The sequence below is a fragment of the Salmo salar genome, chromosome ssa14 (genome assembly GCF_905237065.1).
Source record: "Salmo salar chromosome ssa14, Ssal_v3.1, whole genome shotgun sequence".
Lineage (NCBI taxonomy): Eukaryota > Metazoa > Chordata > Actinopteri > Salmoniformes > Salmonidae > Salmo > Salmo salar.
The window spans coordinates 3,362,966-3,383,305 of record NC_059455.1 but is presented as its reverse complement, the minus strand read 5'-3'; the positions used below and the strand labels follow the sequence as shown (position 1 = coordinate 3,383,305).

General features: G+C 41.1%; 1 protein-coding gene across 3 annotated transcripts in view; it reads right to left on the bottom strand.

Annotated features, from left to right (window-relative positions):
- myo10 (myosin X) overlaps window positions 1–20,340 on the bottom strand; it is a 299,501-nt gene that overhangs the window by 120,392 nt on the left and 158,769 nt on the right. The gene's annotated exons all lie outside the window — the stretch shown is intronic.

Sequence of the window (20,340 nt, the reverse complement as noted above, 5' to 3'; positions counted from 1 at the left end):
CTCTGGCTGCCCTCGCTCGAATCAATTTGTGTGCGGGACTAGGGGACGGTGTCAGTAACAGTGACACCGTCCGCGGCTGGCACTGTTCCCCTAGTCCACGGCGCAGGTTCTCTTGGCAATCGTGTAGCATTCTTGAGGGGGCTTGGTGTGTCTGATAGTGACTTCTTCTTCTCCGAGGGTACCGTACCTCGGCTGAGTTGCGGAGATGGATTGGGTCTTTGTTTGGTCAAAACAAATGTTGTCTACCTGGGCGTGGTGTATGCGGTAGCTGCCCGCCCTCAACCCGGCTTCTGTGCGCCCTGCCGGGGTTACAGGAGGTTACTCGATCAGAGAGGGCGGCCACGGGTAACCACCGCCACCTTGGTCTGCCTTGGTCAATCACCGCTTGCCTCTCTTCCCAGACTTGTCGATGAAGGATCCAGTCCCACCTCGGTGATCCGGTCCTACGTAGACTTTAGAGACCAGGCTAGCTAAACAATCGCTGCATAGCGTACTAGCCAAGTTAGCTACTGCCAGCTATTCATGCCTCCCCACAGTGGAATTGCTTGGGTAGCTCTCTTGTTCAGTATACGTAGCGTTAAGTCACTTGGTTATTCTAAACGGACCGTGCTAGCTAGCTAGCCTAGCTTAGACTAAAAGCCTCATGGCTAACATTGGCTAGCATGCATATCTTCCGGCGGATGAAGTTTACTAGTGTTCCTCCAGCATTATGGCAGCCCCATTCCTATTTCCAAATCCTGGAGTAGGAGGGATTGGAGGAAGTGCGGTTTGCGTGCACCTCCGATGAGGAAGCAGTTCCACCCTAGAGCGAGGGGCCTTAGCACGGGTCTGAGCAACCAGTGGACCCCTCCACAAAAACATTACTGTGATGACAGGTCGCAATTGTAAATGTGAAATAAATAAAATAAATAAATAAATGCCAGTGCCCCCACGTTTGTTACTATGTCAGCCATTGCCGGACCCCCCTGCTCCCATAAGGGGGCTGGACTTCATGCAGGCTATACAGTCTCACGGTACATTGGGAGCTTGTCCATGTTTAATTTGGGAAACCAAGTGAAATCTGTTCGGGTACATCGATAGTAATATGTTTTCACAACAAAACATATTTAATTAAACTGTTGATAGCCCCTCTTTCTGCGCTCTCGAGAAAGAAATGAAGAAGAGAGAGGAAACGCATGGTGGTGAGATATTCTATAGCTAGGATGTGTTAGGATTTGAAACAACATCCACAACGACCATGTTTTCCACTCAGTTACAACCTGTTGTTGAACTTATTTCTTCAAATTGAGTAGCGAGTTGGGTGCGTCCAGGTGAGTGACTAGCCTCAGTGCTGGAAAGGCTGTATCAACAATAGCCCCAGGGGAGCGACTTCCATCACAGAGGCCATCACGTTGCGTCCTAATGTGGCCTTCGCCCCTAAGGTCATGACTATGTCCTACAGGCCTCTAGCTTTGAGCTATTTCCCTTTTCCACTGTCATGCTGAGAGAGGAGTAGAAGAGGCGACTGATGTAATGTATTTTTCAGAAATTTTGAAATGAAATATGCCGCATGCATTTGAACAATCTAAAAGTTATATGATGGTGCAGAGCAAAAGATGACTTTCGTTCATGAGATAAAAAGAAAGTTGTTTTGAATGAAGAAAAATACATTACTGCAGCCAAGAGAAGTCATCAGCAGTAGCTATAGCATCTAAGCTAGCAAAAGCTTATGCTACTTGCACTTCCTCCTACACTTGTTATCGTGCTTTGCTGTAGGCCTGCAAACCAGTTGATTTAATTAGTTGAACTCAGTAGCTGTGGGCAGAAAAACAATTGCTGTGTGTTCAGGGTTAAACACTTGTTATCCTTAGTAAAACAATGTCATGTTCGGCTCAATGCCATGACCATTTAGGCCAATTCCACTTCAACGAGGTCAAATCAGGAAATACATAATTGCAATTGAATACATGATCGAAAAAACCCCTGGCCCAAAAAAGCATTCATTGTCTCCATATAGGAGGTGAAATGGAATTCATTACAAATAGTGAAGCACAAAAAAGCCCACTCATTATTCTCAAACCGAACACTCAGTGACAAGACACAAATAATTAGAATGGCACATAAATAGCAATGTCATTCCAAAATCTCCAGGGTTAACAAATCTGACAACCCTCAGCCAGACACTAAGAAACTTCCAGAATGTGTCAAATGTAAAACTAGTTAACAAAGTTTCAAAGACACATACAAACCCTAACGATATCCACAGCTAATTCACAGACATTCACAGTGGTGTGTGGCGTCTGAAATTAGAAGTGAAAGTCATGGCAACCCTCAGTCGAAGCTTCCAGTAGCATTACTTCAAGATAACTTGTTCGCCTCAGACAGGGCTACATGTTTGTCTAAACAATGGGCCAGGGGCCCACACAGGAAGTGCTGTCTGTGGTGACAGAGCAAAAACAATAGCTGCCAGCTCCTAGCCTGTCTGCTCCAGCCTCCTCCCTGTGGTCCCAGTTGGCAAGGCCATGGTCAACACACAAAAATACGATGCACATCACACACACCAAACATTAAGACACGAGTCCACTAACTCTTCAAGTGTCAAATCGGGAAACGTCTTGTCCCTACAGAGACATCGCTACTATGCACACCCATGTGCAATTACTTGTGACTACCACTGCAAAGTGTTAGACTACTGGGGCATTTGTGCAACTGTAGGCTACAGAGAGCCACATAGAAATTGAGACCCACACAGAAAAGAAAGAAAAGGCTAATATCCAGTGCTTCTGGTGTAGGGTGGAGTAGCCCCTAGATGCCAATCTAGGATCAGTTTAGCATTTTCTCCACTAATGTTTAAGGTTAGGATTGGGGGTGGGAAAGCTGATTCTAGATTTGTACCTGGGAAACTTCACTCCGGAGTGCTTCTAGTGAGGTCACCTGACAAAGATTTCTGTGAAGTCTACATTTTTATCACTAAAGCCACAGCTTTGAGAGTTTTTAAATTAGCTCTATTGTCCATGTTCTGTCTCCACCGGAAGGCATGAGAAGAAGAGGCCACTCCAGTGGGACATCTGGAATGTTTTCTAACAGAAATATTTACTCTGAGCCGGGGAGTAGGTCAAATTTAATATCGCCCGTCACACAATTTTTGTGATCCCTCACATTCATAATCTGCGTGTCAAGAGTGCTGAGAGGTCAAGAGGTCAAACCTTCTTTAGCGGGCAGGGGGGCGTAGCAACTAGGTGTTTTTAGTGACAGAGAACAGAAGTCTGAGAACAGTGTGGAGTACGATTTAGTAAACGTGACTGTATGGTTGACACTGTTTTGATAGCGCTTTACGGTTGAGACATGCGACAGAGGAAGGATGAACATATGAGCTGAGGGCTTTATGACTTATTTCACAAGCTCCGTCTTTCATGAATGTCTATAACCATAACATTTGAGACCACATTGTCCTTCTTTTCTTTTAAATAAATTGTTAACTGTTGAATTGGCGAGAGGATCCCACTGGGCACAAACTGGTTGAATGAAAATTGTTTCAATGTAATTTGTCAACGAATTGGGACATGGAATTTATGTGGAAATTTCCACCACAGGACTATGTCATCATGGTAACAAAATACATTTTCAACATAGACAAACCTTGTATAAAGTATGTTGAAATGTACCTTTAAATCAACGTCAGATCTTCAATGTTAAGTACACTATCAGAAAACAAATCTGTAGGCTGGGAAGACCCTCCTACTGGATAATATCTCCATCTACAGCTACCCTTCGGTCTCCCATTCAGGGCCAACCCTGCTTAGTTCTAATATTTGTTACTGACTATTACCAATGTGCTATCGTGAGAATAAGTGTTGAGAGATGTCCATTTAAATACTTAATGGATTCACTGTTGCTATTGAAGTCATTCCAAAGGGTAGGTTTAACAGAGCAAATTAAATGTGACCATACTTTATCAAACATATATTGTCACGACCATCGTTTAAATAACTGGACCAAGTCGCAGCGTGAGTAGAGTTCCACATTTTTATTGCTCGTGAAACTTCAAAAAACAACAAAGATATAACGATAGTGCAAAAACGTAGCACACAAAGGCACTCACACAAAACAATATCCCACATCGCAGGTGGGAAATAGAACACATTAAGTATGATCCCCAATTAGAGGTGACGCTTATCAGCTGCCTCTAATTGGGAACCATACACAGACACCAACATAGAAATAAACTAACTAGAAATCCCCCTAGTCACGCCCTGACCTAAAACCCTGACTTTTACAGATGCACAATTGAGTGCATCCTGTCGGGCTGTATCACCACCTGGTATGGCAACAGCAGCACCCTCAACAGCAAGGCTCTCCAGAGGGTGGTGTGGTCTGCACAACGCATCACCGGGGGCAAATGACCTGCCCTCCAGGACACCTACAGCACCCGATGTCACAGGAAGGCCAAAAAGATCATCAAGGACAACAACCACCTGAGCCACTGCCTGTTCACCCCGCTATCATCCAGAAGGCGAGATCAGTACAGGTGCATCAAAGCTGGGAGCGAGAGACTGAAAAACAGCTTCTATATCAAGGCCATCAGACTGTTAAATAGCCATACATACAGAATCAAATCATTGGCCACTTTAATAAATTGATCACTAGTCACTTTTAATAATGGCACTTTAATAATGTTTACATATCTTACATTACTCATCTCATTTGTATAAACTGAATCTTATACCATCTATGTAGTCAATACGTGCTATGAATGTGGGGCCAAATACTTAACTTTCTACTACTTTAATACACATACAGTGCATTCGGGAAAGTATTCAGAGCCCTTGACTTTTTCCACATTTTGGTACGTTACAGTTTTATTCTAAAATGGATTAAATAAAACAAAATCCTCATCAATCTACACACAATACCCCATAATGACAAAGTGAAAACAGATTTTTAGAAATGTTTGAAAATTTAATACAAGTTAAAAACAGAAATAACTTATTTACATAAGTTCAGACCCTTTGCTATGAGACTCACAATTGAGCTCAAGTGCATCCGGTTTCAATTGATCATCCTTGAGATGTTTCTACAACTTCATTGGAGTCCACCTGTGGTAAATTCAATTCATTGGACATGATTTGGAAAGGCACACACCTGTCTATATAAGGTCCCACAGTTGACAGTGCATGTCAGAGCAAAAACCAAGCCATGAGTTCTAAGGAATTGTGTCGACAGAATTGTGTCGAGGCACAGATCTGGGGAAGGGTACCAAAAACTGTCTACACCATTGAAGATCTCCCAAAAAACAGTGGCCTCCATCATTCTTAAATGGAAGAAGTTTGGAACCACCAAGACTCTTCCTACAGCTGGCCGCCGGCCAAACTGAGCAATCCGGGCAGAAGGGCATTGGTCAGGGAGGTGACCAAGAACCCGATGGTCACTCTGACAGAGCTCCGGAGTTCCTCTGTGAAGATGGGAGAATCTTCCAGAAGGACAACCATCTCTGCAGCACTCCACCAATCAGGCCTTTATGGTAGAGTGGCCAGATGGAAGCCACTCCTCAGTAAAAGGCACATGACAGCCCACTTGGAGTTTGCCAAAAGGCACCTAAAGACTCTCAGACCATGAGAAACAAGATTCTCTGGTCTGATGAAACCAAGTTTGAACTCTTTGTCCTGAATGCCAGACGTCACATCTGGACGAAACCTGGCATCATCACTATGGTGAAGCATGGTGGTGGCAGCATCATGCTGTGGGGATGTTTTTCAGCGCCAGGGACTAGAAGACTAGTCAGGATCGAGGGAAAGATGAGCGGAGCAAAGTACGGAGAGATTCTTGATGAAAACCTGCTTCAGAGCGTTCAGGACCTCAGACTAGGGTGAAGTTTCACCTTACAACAGGACAACCACCCTAAGCACATAAAACACAACGCGGGAGTGGTTTTGGGACAAGTCTCTGAATGTCCTTGAACGGTCCAGCCAGATCCCGGACTTGAACCCGATCGAACATCTCTGGAGAGACCTGAAAATAGCTGTGCAGTGACGCTCCCCCATCCAAAATGCACAAGCATTTAGCTACACTCGCAGTAACATCTGCTAGCCATTTGTATGTGACCAATAACATTTGATTTGATTTAATTAGATTTTGACCTGACAGAGCTTGAGAGGATCTGCAGAGAAGAACGGGAGAAACTCCCCAAATACAGGTGTGCCAAGCTTATAGCGTCATACCCAAGAAGACTTGAGGCTGTCATCATTGCCAAAGGTGCTTCAACAAAGTACTGACTAAAGGTTCTGAATACTTATGTAAATGTGATATTTCAGTTTATTTAAAAAGAAAATCATGAATTTGCAAAAATGTCCCAAAAACTGTTTTCGCTTTGTTATTGGTATTGTGTGGAGATTGATGAGGTAAAAAAATAACTATTTTAACAATTTTAAAATAAGGCTGTATTTCCACACAATATAGCTGGATCGCCCCGTCCTGCACCTAGGAGTCCACCGCCCTGCAGTGCCCCAACCCAACACACCCCACTCAGCTTTAGGATCTCAGTGAATCATTCATTATTGGTTTCAGGAGTGTAAGGCCAAGGCCAGAGTGACAAACAACAGTACGGCAGAGCCCCAGGGCCAGGACTGAGCAGCCCTTTAGCTAGGGATTGCTTAAATAGGTATCTCCCCTGACCATGGGTATGTTTTCAATACAGACTCCTTTTATTATACAATATTCCATATAAGGCATCCAGACCTTATGGAAATTGCACAGTATACCCTTAATCTTGTAATAAATCAAATCTAGTGATACATAACTTGACATTTCTGCCATCCATTGTGACATTGTGGGAGGATAACCAACCTTCCAAATAATGGCAATGCATTTCTTAGCCGCGATAAATGCTACGTTACACAGTTTCTCCTGATGACAGTCTCCAGTATTAACATTTCCAAGCAAACATAAACAGAGAGAAGGAAGAATCTGTAAACATGCTGAGATAAAAAACATACTCTTTGCCAGAATTCAGCCTGCCTTCCCAAGATCATAACATTATGAAAATGTGTTCCCTTTTGTGTTTTACACCTCCAGCAGAGGAATTACATTTCTGAGTGCATTATATTCAGTTTCACTGACATATAGTACATTCTATGGATGTTCTTACACTGCAGTAATTTATGTCTGAGATTACAGTACCAGTCAAAAGTTTGGACACACCTACTCAGTCAAGGGTTTTTCTTTATTTTTACTATTTTCTACATTGTAGAATAATAGTGAAGACATCAACACTATGAAATAACACATATGCAATCATGTAGCAACTAAAAAAGTGTTAAACAAATCAAAATATATTTTATATTTCAGATTCCTCAAAGTAGCCATCCTTTGACTTGATGACAGCTTTGCACACTATTGGCATTTTCTCAACCAGCTTCACGAGGTAGTCACCTGGAATGCATTTCAATTAACAGGTATGCCTTCTTAAAAGTTCATTTGTGGAATTTATTTCCATGTTAAGGCTTTTGAGCCAATCAGTTGTGTTGTGACATTTAGCGGTTGTATACAGAAGATAGCCCTATTTGGTAAAATACCAAGTCCATATTATGGCAAGAACAGCTCAAATAAGCAAAGAGAAACGACAGTACATCACTATTTTAATACATGAAGGTCAGTCAATCCAGAAAATTTCAAGAACTTTTAAAGTTTCTTCAAGTGTATTCGCAAAAACCATCAAGCGCTATGATGAAACTGGCTCTCATGAGGACCGCCACAGGAAAGGAAGACCCAAAGTTACCTCTGCTGCAGAGGATATGTTAGAGTTACCAGCCTCAGAAATTGCTGCCCGAATAAATGCTTCGCAGATAACAAATAACAGACACATCTCAACATCAACTGTTCAGAGAAGACTGCGTGAATCAGGCCTTCATGGTCGAATTGCTGCAAAGAAACCACTACTAAAGGACACTAATAATAAGAAGAGACTTGCTTGGGCCAAGAAACACGAACAATGGACATTAGACGGGTGGTCTGTCCTTTGGTCTGATGAGTCCAAATTTGAGACTTTTGGCTCCAACCGCCGTGTCTTTGTGAGACGCAGAGTAGGTGAACGGATGATCTCCGCATGTGTGGTTCCCACCGTGAAGCATGGAGGAGGAGGTGTGATGGTGCTTTGCTGGTGACACTGTCTGTGATATTTTAGAATTCAAGGCACACTTAACCAGCATGGCTACTACAGCATTCTGCAGTGATACACCATCCCATCTGGTTTGCGCTTAGTGGGACTATCATATGTTTTTCAACAGGACAATGCCCCAACACACCACCAGGCTGTGTAAGGGCTATTTTGCCAAGAAGGAGAGTGATGAGATGGTTTGGGATGAGTTGGACCGCAGAGTGAAAGAAAAGCAGAAAACAAGTGCTCACCATATGTGGGAACTCCTTCAAGACTGTTGGAAAAGCAAACCAGGTGAAGCTGGTTGAGAGAATGCCAAAAGTGTGCAAAGCTGTCATCAAGGCAAAGGGTGGCTACTTTGAAGAATCAAAAATATAAAATATGTTTTCATTTGTTTAACACTTTTTTGGGGTTACTACATGATTCCATATGTGTTATTCCATAGTTTTGATGCCTTCACTATTATGTTACAATTTAGAAAATAGTAAAAATAAAGAAAATCCCTTGAATGAGTAGGTGTGTCCAAACTTTTGACTGGTACTGTATATCATAAGGACTTTCGTTGAGGGCCTAGTTACACCTTAATGCAGTGTTTCTGAAACTCCTGGTTTACAGGCCACATCAAGCCTGCAAGTCACATTATGCTGGCTTGCAAAGTGATGTGTAATTCCTATTGGGATACAGCCAGTGAGAACATCCAACAATTGGAAGCTTAAATCACTCGTAAACTGCATTGAGAATGTCTCCTGGGGTAGGGAAGATTTATTATTGAGACTACCTGAATAATATAAACTGGAACAGCCACCTCAGTAACGAATACAAAAAGTCCAACTACTAATAGATTAGATTAGTTTAGAAAAATGTATGTTATTTATGTTTGTGTAGAATAAGATTAATCAACCAATCAATGTACATGCAAAAACATACGTATTGAAACAAATAATTCAGAAAATCAATCTCCAATAAAGCATGCTGGGAGATATGATAATGATCGGCATGGTTTTGCGAAAACATGAATTTGTAATTTTACTCAACAATCTTGTTCAAATTCAGCTCACTCCGAGCAGAATGAGTAAACAAACTTTAACACGTTAGCTCAAATTCTTATCCTTTTGAAGTCCGCTCAACTCACATAATACGCTGATTAAGCAATTAGTTAAGTTGGCTTTTTTACAGTGAGGGAAAGTTGGCTATTGCATTTTTAAATGTTGACTAAGTTAGAATTGTGTCCACAAATGTACCCACATTTCTATTATGTGTAAATCGTTTATGATTAGTGAATGCCATAATGTAGTTATTTTGTTAGATACTTCTCCCTATTAGCTGAAATCTTATTTTCATTGTTTTAGCTGTCATACTGGCTGTTCAGTCCAAACCTAGAATTGGACCATGGGAATTTGTTGCGCTATACAGACGTTGCCTCCCTCCAAGGCACGTGTTGCAAGGCAACCCCCTAGACCTATGGGCAAAAGCCAGTGTGAGAAACTTGCTAGGAAATGTTTATGCTTGGAAACACTCTGACCCATAAAACATATCTGCTTGATGTGTTGTAAGACAAAGCAAGGAAAGTGAACTTCAAAATGTCATGTCATTTTATTGGGATTTGTAGCTGTTGTTGGTAAATAATGTATCTGCTAGCTTCTGAAATAACTTACTGATCCTTTAAAATGAATGAGGTACATTTAAAGGAACAGGAAATCTATTTTCAGAAGGATTGGTAACAACTTTTAATAGCTGGGGTACATAAGAGGATGCAATTAAATAAAAAAAAGAACTAATAATGTCAGAAGAAAATGACACAGAGACGGGCAACTGTAACTCATTTAAATATCTGAGAGCATATTTAAAGGGACGGGACCTCCTTTTAAAGGGACTAGTACATGTAACTCATTTAAAATGGCCTTGGCAGTGTGCCAGGCGGCCCAAACTGGGCAAACACAGAGCTGAAAGGCACTCTGCCTTTGTGTAAAGCCCTGGCCCTCCCCATGGCTCTACAATCCTAGTCTATTACACAGCCCAGCGGGCACTGTGGATTCTTTATATCAGAGTCAGCGGGCACACTGTCAGAGCATACCAACACCACTGGCATTGCCCCAACACTTTTGTGCCCCTGAAGAATACCACAGAGTACCACAGAATCCGAAAAAGACTAAAGGACTCTGACACAGTGAGTTTTCACATCAAGAAAAGGAGAGAGGAAGGAGGGAAAGAGTTGTAAAATATCTAATTCTCTGGTCCCCTGTAGGGAAAGCTGGTGTATGTATACTCTTTTATTGTCAGGAAAGCTTCATTGCTACTTCAATGTGTCTTTCAATGTAATACTTTAGTACTGGGATAAAGTCTATAAGAAGTTCTGATGAAACTGAGAACATGCAACACAAATGGTAAAGCTGGGCTAAACCATAAGAGGTTTTTGGAAAGAGGGCTATAACACAAGATACAAGAGTGTAAAGCTGAAATAATGTATTGTACATTTCCTACTGTGTTACCATGCCTCTGAACATGACAAAAAGCAGCACACACTGTAACAGTAAGTCTGTGTTTAATTTATTCAAAATGGCGGAAAAAGCACCAACAAATACTTTGCTCGCCATTGAGTACAAAGAATTTAGTACACAGTATGCTATTGCTGTTGACCTGCTGTCACACAAGTCATGAGAAAGTAACGCAAAGTAGCCTGACTCTTGTCCTATAATCGCACAACAAATACAGGAAAGACCTCAAAACCAGAATGCACCAGTGATTGCACTAGTTTAAAGGTTGCACCCTTTTCCCAAAAGAGAAGTTAGGGAACACAACACCACAAAATAAAGGTCAAAAGCAAAATAGCCATACACTTCAGTGTGATCTTATTCCTTCTTTCAACCTCAACACCTTTTTGTTCTTGCTTTTATACTAAATTTACTGTGTAAATTCACGGTTGAACTTAAAGAATTGCATTCCAAGTCCCTACACACAAAACTCAGACAAGAATCAAAGTCAAACGCTCAAAGGTATGTTTTGTGCACAAGTACCCTTCGTGACCTCTGTGAATTTAATTAAAATGGTTAGGGGGCCTTGAGTTTGACCCCATAACAGCTCTGGGGTCAAAAGGTCAGAGATTTTATACAATAACACCCCAAAAGCCGAATTCCTTTGTAATATTCGCTTCTCACCATGACTGGACTCGACAACAGAACAAATCTGAAAGCAGATAAAACACTAGTGGGTGAACAACATTGTACAAAAAAGATCACAGGGAGTTTGCTTTAAAAACCCATGATAGTTTTTGGTATGGAGGCATCAACATAAACGAAAATGCTAAGTGACATTTACCACCATTAATGACCAGGTGTCTTTTATTAAGGGTATAATGGCAGGTCCCCTCTTTCTCCTCCTTCTTCTTTTCCTACCTCCTCCTTCTTCTCCACCTACCCTCCTCCTCCAGCTCCCATTCTTGGCTTCCCTTCACCGGGCTAGCCTGGATCTGATTACTCACAATCCCTAAATCTGAGCAGAAAGCTTCCTGCCCCGCCTTAAAGTGCCAGCCTAAACAATTTACTGTCCTTCTACTGCCCTATCTAGCCTCCCACACACTCACCAACCCAGTTAAACAATCTCAGCTCAGCTTGGGGGCAATGGGAGTGGCAAATCCACTCACCGGCAAGTTTATTAGGTACACCCATCTAGAACCATTTTGAACCCCCCTTTGCCTCCAGAACAGCCTGAATTAATCGGGGCATGGATTCTACAAGTTGGAAATGTTCCACAGGGATGCTGATCTATGCTGACATCACACTGCAGATTGAACACCGGAACACCACCACCACCAGGCTGTACCATTAACACCAGGCAGGATGGGTCCATGAACTTGCTGCTTATGCCAAATCCTGACTCTGCCATCAGCATGACACAACAGAAACCTGGATTTGTCAGACCAGGCAATGTTTTTCCACTCCTCAATTGTCCAGTGTTGGAGATTGTGTGCCCACTGGAGCCACTGCCCACTTCTACTTGTTTTTAACTGATAGGAGTATTTGTATTTGTATTTATTAGGGATCCCCAAGGCAGCAGCTACTCTTCCTGGGGTCCAAACATAATAAAGCACTGACATTACATATAAAACAAAAGACAAAACAATACATCATATAACATTATTACACCACTACATATCTACAATAAAAAATGGTTAAGACCATCATACAACAATATCACAATGTTTGCGTATGCATGTGTCTGTACCTTTTGTGTGTGTCACTTCACAGTCCCCGTTGTTCTATAAGGTGTATATTTACCTGTTTTTTTTTAAATCTGATTCTACTGCTTGCATCATTTACCTGATGTGGAATAGAGTTCCATTTAGTCATGGCTCTATGCAGTATTGTGCGCCTCTCAAAGTCTGTTCTGGACTTGGGGATTGTGAAGAGACCTCTGGTGGGGTATGCATGGGTGTCCAAGCTGTGTGCAAGTACTTTAAACAGACAGCTCGGTACATTCAGCTTGTCAACACCTCTTACAAAACAAATAGAAATGAAGTCTCTTCCACTTTGAGCCATGAGAGATTGACATACATGTCATTCATGTTAGCTCTCCGTGTACATTTAAGGGCTAGCCGTGCTGCCCTGTTCTAAGCCAACTGCAATTGTCCCTCTTTGTGGCACCTGACCACACGACTGAACAGTAGTCCAGGTGCGACCAAACTAGTGCCTGTAGGACCTGCCTTGTTGATAGTGTTAAGAAGGCAGAGCAGCGCTTTATTATGGACAGACTTCTCCCCATCTTAACCTGTTATGGATAGGGGGCAGTATTTTCACGGCCGGATAAAAAACTTACCCGCATTAATCTGTTTATTACTCCTGCCCAGAAACTAGAAAATGCATATAATTGTTTGATTTGGATAGAAAACACCCTAAAGTTTCTAAAACTGTTTGAATGGTGTCTGTGAGTATAACAGAACTCATATGGCAGGCCAAAACCTGAGAAGATTCCAAATAGGAAGTGCCCTCTCTGACCATTTCTTGGCCTTCTTTAGCCTCTTTATTGAAAACAGAGGATCTCTGCTGTAACGTGACACTTTCTAAGGCTCCCATAGGCTCTCAGAAGGCGCCAGAACGTTGAACGATGACTCTACAGTCCCTGGCTGAAAAACAGTAGCGCATTTGGATAGTGGTCGATCTGAGAACAATGAGACGGGCGTGCGCATGCACGTGAAGAGTCAATTTTACATTTTCAGTCTTTGAATGAAAACGACATCTCCCGGTCGGAATATTATCGCTATTTTACGAGAAAAATCGCATAAAAATTGATTTTAAACAGCGTTCGACATGCTTCGAAGTACGGTAATGGAATATTTTGAATTTTTTTGTCAAGATACGCGCCGGCGCGTCACCCTTCGTTACCCTTCGGATAGTGTCTTGAACGCACGAACAAAATGCCGCTATTTGGATATAACTATGGATTATTTGGAACCAAACCGACATTTGTTGTTGAAGTAAAAGTCCTGGGAGTGCATTCTGACGAAGAACAGCAAAGGTAATCCAATTTTTCTTATAGTAAATCTGAGTTTGGTGAGTACCAAACTTGGTGGGTGTCAAAATAGCTAGCCTGTGATGGCCGGGCTATCTACTCAGAATATTGCAAATGTGCTTTCACGGAAAAGCTATTTTAAAATCGGACACCGTGATTGCATAAAGGAGTTCTGTATCTATAATTCTTAAAATAATTGTTATGTTTTTTGTGAACGTTTATTGTGAGTAATTTAGTAAATTCACCGGAAGTGTTCGGTGGGAATGCTAGTTCTGAACGTCACATGCTAATGTAAAAAGCTGTTTTTTGATATAAATATGAACTTGATTGAACAAAACATGCATGTATTGTATAACATAATGTCCTAGGAGTGTCATCTGATGAAGATCATCAAAGGTTAGTGCTGCATTTAGCTGTGGTTTTGGTTTTTGTGACATTATATGCTAGCTTGAAAAATGGGTGTCTGATTATTTCTGGCTGGGTACTCTCCTGACATAATCTAATGTTTTGCTTTCGTTGTAAAGCCTTTTTGAAATCTGACAGTGTGGTTAGATAAAGGAGAGTCTTGTCTTTAAAATGGTGTAAAATAGTCATATGTTTGAAAAATTGAAGTTTTCGGATTTTCGAGGAATTTGTAATTCGCGCCACGCCCTATCATTGGATATTGGAGCGGTGTTCTGCTAGCGGAACATCTAGATGTAAGAGGTTAACTATTGTTCTATCAATATGTTTTGACCATGACAGTTTACAATCCAGGGTTACTCCAAGCAGTTTAGTCACCTCAACATGCTCAATTTCCACATTATTCATTACAAGATGTAGTTGAGGTTTAGGGTTTAGTGAATGATTTGTCCCAAATATAGTGTTGAGTCATCCGCATACATAGACACACTGGCTTTACTCAATGCCAGTGACATGTCGTTAGTAAAGATTGAAAAAAGAAAGGGGCCTAAACAGCTACCCTGGGGAATTCCTGATTTTACCTGGATTATCTTTGAGAGGCTTCCATTAAAGAAAACCTTCTGTGTTCTGTTAGACAAGTAACTCTTTATCCACATTATAGCAGGGGGTGTAAAGCCATAACACATACGTTTTTCCAGCAGCAGACTATGATCGATAATGTCAAAATCTGCACTGAAGTCTAACAAGACAATCATTTAATCATCAATTTCTCCCAGCCAATCATCAGTCATTTGTGTAAGTGAGGTGCTTGTTGAGTGTCCTTCCCTATAAGATTGCTAAAAGCACTGTATCTGGTCAAACATATTTTTTCCCAGAAGTTTACTAAGGGTTGGTAACAGGCTGATTGGTCGGCTATTTGTGCCAGTAAAGGGGGCTATGATTAGATTTGCAGAAGAATACTTGGTTTAAATGTAATCTGGCACCTTATTATATAATATCATGATATTTGTGCATTTATAATGATGATATGATATTGTATTGATGATGTGTACATGTACTGTGATGTAATTTGAATGTAATATCCTAGGCTTGTTAGGCTTGCAGGATATTAAGATGTGTGATTTAGAACAGTCAGAATGACACCCTCATTAAAATGTAAATTGAACAGGTAAAGAGGTGTGCTTAGATAAATCTGTTCCATCCTCACATACCTTGTGCCCTCTCAAAAATAATGGGTGCATGACGACTCTGGTCACAGGTTAAATAATTATGTTTATTTGTTGGGTCACATGGAAATTCAAAAGGTTTAAACGGTGGGTTGTCATGACCCAGAAAAGTTTAGGAACGATGGGACTAGTGCATAGGCTGTGGTTTTAAAATGTGGACACTTGTGTGTCCTTCAAGGTGTCAATAACTGTACATTTTATAACAAATAACTATTTAATGCAGGTTTTTCCTGACAGTATTTCTAAGATTTCTCTGTGAAAATCAGAAAATTCGATCTTGAGCCAACATGAGCTCTCTAAACACAGGTGAGAAATGGCTAACCTGACAGATTAAATGGCTGGTGCGCAGCAAGCACCTGAGGAGCCGCCTGGGGTGATCCTCCGTCAATCACTGATCCACAGTCGGCTTGGCTGTCATACAACATTAATCATTTGACATTACAGGGTTGCCTCGGGCCTCTAAAAATATATATTTTCTTACCCCTGAATTGACCCATTTCTCAGCCTCTGAGTATCACAGAAACATAACACTTTGAATGAATAGCAGAAAAATGTTGTTGCAATGGATGAAGTTGATCAAAAATAACTTCAAAACATGAAACACATGCAAAAAATATATATTTTTAAACATCCAATTTTACTATAACTGTGTGAAAAGGTTACAATATATGCATATTTTGGGGAATTAAAACCAATAACTTGTGTTGCAGAAGGTTAATAAAATAAGTGTTTAGGCTTGTGTCTTTTTGCAATTATTGTCAATTTGGGGGGCAAAAACAGGTTGGCACTTTTAGGGTTAAATTGCCTTGTACCTTGCATCTTTACCAAGATATCCCATAAGCTGACTGGGTGCATCCCGATATATGGCTCCCTTCCCTTTGTTCTCTTTTCTTGTCTCACTGAACGAAATGAAACAGATAGTTGAGCACAATATGGGAGAAACTCAACATCCTCAGTGCTACTCCTATCCAGTTCCTTCAAATCAGTGAGAACGAGGAGTAGTACAAGGGGTGTGTAGCAAAGGAAGCCATTTTAGACTATTGGGATTCACCCCTATGAATCCCACTAATGGATAACCAACAGAACAATGAGTCCAAGCTTCTAAGGGACAATCGGTTAGCAGTTAGCCGTATGCAGACACCCTCAGGACAGCTACGTAGCAGTAAGCTACCTTAGGATAAACACTAAGAAGTAATTACCACTCCATTCTAGAGTTGGACTTTTCAATTATTCACAGACTCACACCTCTGGGGTGAAATTTCCCCTAGGTACAGATCTAAGATCAGCTTCCCCTCCACCAAAGTGGAGAAAATGTAAAACTGACATAAGATCAGTGTCTGAGAGCAACTTCACCCTACTTCTGAAGAGGTACGCCAGTTACAGGTCTAGGTTAGGGCTGGGAGGTGTTTAAACATCAAAAACCACAGCAAGTACACATACTCCTCATCAGTGATGTGTCAAACACTTGAGAGAATAAGAGTGTTGACAATGATTCCAATATGTTCAGGCTACTTATTCTTGATGAGTATTTCGAGAGTTACAGTATGTGCTGACAAAAGCATATTGCGAAAGTGGAAACACACATAAAATTCTCAGAATTTGATACATTTTCAGAAATGAGCAATAATGCCTTTTTATGTGTCAGAATCAGTTCTCTTTTAGTCTTAGTAAATTCCACATTCAAACTATTGTACTTTTCAGTCTTTCACCAGTGTCGCGTCCTGACCATATAAAGATGTTATTTTCTATAGTAGAGTAGGTCAGGGCGTGACAGGTTTTTTTCCCTATGTTTTCTATTTCTATGTTGTCAGGGTCTAGTTTTGTATTTCTATGTTGGGGTTTTGTTTGGGATGATCTCCAATTAGAGGCAGCTGGTCCTCGTTGTCTCTAATTGGAGTTCTTTCCACCTGGGTTTGCGGGAGATTGTTGTTGAGTAGTGTATGTATCACCGCTGCGTCACGGTTTGTTATTCAGCTTATTTGTGTATTGCATAGTAGTTTCACAGTGAAAATAAAATGTGGAACGACACACACGCTGCACTTCTCCTTACGACAACCGTGACAACCAGCTCAAAGTGAAAGCCTAACATTTAAACGGTATAACAGCACCACAAGGTCATTAGCCTGGTTTCCACCATTTTTGGGGGGTTTGGCTTCCTTTTCATGTGCAACTCTAACTCCAGGCTAGAACAGAATGGCACCATTGTCTGTCCCTCCCAACATCCAAATACATAATATTGTATGGTTGTTTGCTCCCCACTTCACACACCTTGATGCATAGTCCTCCCACATTCCATCTATCGTCAAATACTATGGTGCTTTATGCTGTATACAGTAACCCTAACATGCTGACTACACCACTCACGTGCGCGAGCGTTGCAAAATACATTTAAACATACACGTTATTCAATTATTGCACCCACACTGCTACACTGCGGTGTAGTCAGCATGTGAATGTTTAGATGCCAATTGCCATATAAAGTCCAAAGATGAAAAAGCCTGGAAGGAGGAGAGATGACTAGAAACGATTCGGTTGACTGTTTTATGTGTGGATTAATTGTCAGAGTAGAGGACCTTGTGCATCTCAGGTTAAATAACAACTCAACGTTTATATCCCAGGACAAAATAGCTAGCAACTGCAAGCTAGCTAAATAGGATAAATTAGCTAGCAACTGCAAGCTAACTAGCTAAATTGCCATAAATGCTTAATGCTTTTCGACCTGTCCCCAAATTAATATAATTGGTTCAGAGTTTGTTTTGATATTTTAACTTGCGTGTCGTGATCGCGTTTGGTGTGGGGGGGACAAAATCAATATGCGCACGATGGTGCACGCGCGGCCGTTTTGGGTTCAGTCTTTTGCCAAAATCACACTGTGAGACACCCATCAACAACGTGAAATTTGCGTGCGAGAGTAGCAAGTGTCAATTCACAGTATGCCAATGTAATTGTTATGAAAATCCATAATAAACCGTTGTTTTTGTTCACTATTTAGCCCCAGAGATTTAATGTTGTGAGTTCCTTTTGACCTTAGATGTCCAACGGGATCCACCGTACCTGGGCTAAACAGTTATTGTTTTGCTAGCTCCTCATGAGGATGTTGTTTGTTTCTAATAAACCAGAGCCATGTATAAACTACAGTACATCTCTTTCTTTCTACATAAACAGTGCTCTCTCTTGAAATCGGAGTCCTCAAGTTTTCCAGCTGTAGCCTGTCTAGGCTATAATCAAAATCAACACAGGTACACTGCAGTTGTTTTCAAATATATAGCCTATTTGACTGATAAACAAACCTTAGTTTACAGTTCAATACATTGTTAACTACATCTTTAATCTACTTAGCACAGGGAAGATCATAAAAATTCATTTTCTACAAAATGTGTCTGCTTACTCTACCAGCATTGTTCCACGTAGACACGAGAAAAAAATACTTGCTTTCTAATTTGACGCACTATGAAGCCGTAGACATCGTTGACGCTCACGGCCCATCTGTTTTCTCTCATTCACGTATTCTATTTCCTTAAGAAAAAGCTTAAGAAAGCTTAAGAAAAACAAAATGCACTGCAATACAACTAAACAAAGGAATACGGCACAACTAACACCAAACAGTTGGAATAAATGTGAACATGTATGGTATAGGACTTTGTAATGAACAAAAGTACATTTGCTTCATGATACTGGTAATCAGTTTCCCCTGCAATTTCAATCTTTAAGTGGCAAGCTATATAACTGAACAGTGTCACACACAACCCTATTACAAGTTATCTAATTGTATCAAATTAATCTCAAATTAATCAAATCACCTAAATCTAAATAACAATTATGAGCCTAAATTACTGCGTCCCAAATGACACCCTATTCCCTACATAAAGCATTACTTTTGACCAGAGGCCTATGAGAATAGTGTGCCATTTGGAACATAACCTAAGTAACCTAAGTAGTCCAGGACCTCTGAATAGGAGCAGTTTAAAAGGATACATGTGTCTCTCGTTACCTCAGCATCTCATGGCTTCCATAAGTGGCCGTCAAACAGGGCTGTAAACTAATGTGGGCGAATTGCTGGGTAACTGCAGCACTTGTATCTAAAACAGCATGCCCCGACTTGCTTAAGGGCACAAGAGCCACCACTGTGTCACCTAAATGGGGACTTGCGCAACTGAGCCATAATGTACTCCATGACCCATAACTATTTATGTTTATAACATTATTTGTATGCCCAGTTTGTGTGGCCTTTCACCCCCAGGCATCACCATATCTGTCATGTTAAGTTAGCATGAAACGGAAAACCAAAATGAGTGTTCTTATTGGACAAATTCAGGTAATAGCTCTCTCCTTCGTACCTATTGAACGTGACCATTTTCTTACACTTCTGCTCTAATACACTTATTGGCACCTCTGCTCTCCTGTCTTCCTATTCTGTCCCATTCTATTCAAATTCAGCATTGACAGAGTGAGCAGAGTGAGCAAAGCTAAGAATAATCCAACCGAGAAAAAAGTCCTTTGGCATCCACTCTCTCTGCTAAATGTGGACTGAATATTATCATTCCAAAACGGTAAAAATAACTCTGTGTGTTTGATGTGGGCGATGAGAACAGTGCCTGTCTGTCTGTATGTCTGAACACAATAGCGCGAGGCCGGATGAGAAAGTTGGCCAACTACAAACGCAGAGGAAGGATGTTCGGGAAGAACCAAAGGAGCATGGAGATAAAAACCGAGCCAAGAGCACCAAGACTGAGACTTGAAATGTAATCGAATCGCTGTGGATGCCAAAGGGCATAAAAATGTAAAGTCCACAAGTGGCCAATTGTGGACCAACAACCAATCATCCCTATTCATTCTATTGACAGGTAACATACTGGCTTCTGAGATTCTTTCACAGCATACAATTGGTCAGTCAGATATCAATACTCTATTACCGGCAAAGGGCATGTCCAACTGCCAGTGGTGTAAAGTAAAAAATACTTTAAAGTACTACTTAAGTAGTTTTTTGGGGTATCTGTACTTGACATTTTTGACAACTTTTACTTTTACTTCACTACATTCCTAAAGAAAATATTGTACTTTTTACTCCATACATTT